The sequence below is a fragment of the Penaeus monodon genome, chromosome 11 (assembly GCF_015228065.2).
Source record: "Penaeus monodon isolate SGIC_2016 chromosome 11, NSTDA_Pmon_1, whole genome shotgun sequence".
NCBI classification, from domain to species: domain Eukaryota; kingdom Metazoa; phylum Arthropoda; class Malacostraca; order Decapoda; family Penaeidae; genus Penaeus; species Penaeus monodon.
Genome location: NC_051396.1, coordinates 17,488,643 through 17,490,730, shown reverse-complemented (window position 1 = coordinate 17,490,730; position 2,088 = coordinate 17,488,643). Strand labels below are relative to the sequence as shown.

At 47.6% G+C, this 2,088-nt stretch overlaps 1 protein-coding gene across 2 annotated transcripts in view; it reads right to left on the bottom strand.

Moving 5' to 3' along the window:
- Positions 1-204: 204 nt before the first annotated feature.
- LOC119578780 (nucleolysin TIA-1-like) overlaps positions 205-2,088 on the bottom strand; it is a 151,210-nt gene continuing 149,326 nt past the window's right edge. For both annotated transcript variants that reach the window (XM_037926405.1, XM_037926404.1), the window contains one exon: positions 205-2,088. This exon is cut by the window's right edge and continues 2,287 nt beyond it. The gene's annotated coding sequence lies outside the window, so the exon portion shown is untranslated.

The window sequence follows — 2,088 nt, the reverse complement described above, 5'->3', positions numbered from 1 at the left end:
TATATTTTTCGCTACGCTCGTTTTTTTTCAGGTGTTTTTCTTTCAGTGGCAGTTAATTATCGACTTGTATCATCCTTATACAAGAGGTTTTAAGTTGAGGTCGTTTTATATCACATATATTTAAAAAAAACTGCTTGACAGGGGCGAAACATTTCTTATATTTCATGGCAACCAGAGGAAAGGATATATAACAAAAATACTCCATGTGTTTTTTCCATTCTTTTATTGTTTAAATTGTTCCATTTCTTAGTCCACTCTAGCATGTACTACATTCCATTTTATTATATCTACAACAACTGTGTCTTCCTTGTATAAATGGCATAATACAGTACAGACTGCACATGTAAAAAAGAACTATACAATCATACTTTGGCTCTGGATTTCATTATGACTAGATGTTTCTAGTATGAATTTCAATAATTAGCTGGCATATTGGGACAGAAGGTAAAGTCTACCTGAGAGCTATAAGGTAGTTCACGACTAGCGCTTGCTGTATGTTGTCACAATGAAATCCATACAATCTAATTTCAATTTTCATAATAATTACATGTAAACGCATGTGTTTATTGGAGATTTGGATGTAAACATCATATGGGTATCAAAACACATATTTACCCAATGGCAATCATTATTACCTTTCGTTAGTATAAAACTCTAATCTGATAGCTGTATGTTAAGGATTTTCTCCTGGAAAGTAAACAGTAATAAGGTTCAGAATCATCCTTTGCTTTCTGAGCATCTCTGTGCTTAAAAATAGAACATTTCACCCATGTAAATCAAGGAACCGAACACGCAACGAATGATTGTACGCTCCGGGGCAGCCGCCAGCTGGTATGACCTCAAGCTGGTGTAGCTCTAGGCTTGTGTTGCCGCAATTGGTGTAGGCGCAGCTGGTGTGGCCGCCCTCAGAGTGGTGTGTGGTTGACACTCGACTGCGCGGCTTCCAGCCTCACGCTCCACCACCCCTCACCCTCGGGGACATAAAACCCTTATAAACCCACTGTGCGAACGTGTAAAAATTGTGCGGACAATTGAGGACTGCCATAGGTTACTACAGGAGACTGTACTACTGACTACGTCCCTCTACACGAGTTAGGTACCGGAGCAGCTGCTGGTCCCACCATAGGGGGAAGGTAGGGGATACTCTAGTAGAACACGGGAATGATTATCTTGGTAGTGTTAAACGTTGATTTTGCTGTCCACAGAGTAATGAACTGGATAATACGACCGAGGAGGGGGAGAGACGGGAGGGGAGGGGTGGAGGGTGCTGCGGGGCGAAGAACTGAGGGTTCCTGGGAAGGCACCAGCCTGGAGGAGGTGGTCCTGGAAAGGGGGGGGGGGCTTCGAGTTTGAGGGTTTATACAACGGGAACGAAGGGGCGCGGGGGCGGGGGCCGGGAGAGGGCGAGGGATGGAGGGGAGTCCTGGGGAGGCGTGTCGACTGGGGAATTACAGTTCTGGGGAGCTTGTGGTCCTGGGAGGGTCAGGGCCTGGGGAGGGTCAGGGCCTGGAGAGGGTGAGGGCGGGCCTGGCGCAGTATCTCTCACGGTGTTTAAATCAAGTGTGTACTAAAATAATAAATAGACAGTGTTTTCACATGTAAAAATACTCTCATTATCAACTCTCTAAAACAAAATAATATTGACTAGATTTCTGCCTTCTGTTAATAAACACCACCAATATTATTACTACAGTTACAATATCATATAAAGTCATCAAGACTAACCTGCCCGACTTTGGATGGCAGGCGGTTCCTCGACTCAACGGTTGGGCTCCGGCGCCCACTTACCACAACAACAACGACAAACAATGACCTGCGGCCCTCTCGGCTCTCTGCTGCTGACTGCGCCCGGGCCCGACCGCCGCCGGCCGCCACCTGCGGCAGCGCGGCGGCACTTCCGGCCCGGACCACCCGCGGCGGCCTGACTGGGCTGGCCGGGCCGCACCTGAGCCCTGGCTTTGGAGTGATCTCGGCCGCGCTACTTGGAATACTCTCTGGCTCTAATACTTGCGCTAATACTGAAGCTTGAACAATTTTGGTGTTGACGAGTGACTCGCCGGGCGAGAGGGAGACTCGCCGCGACTCGCT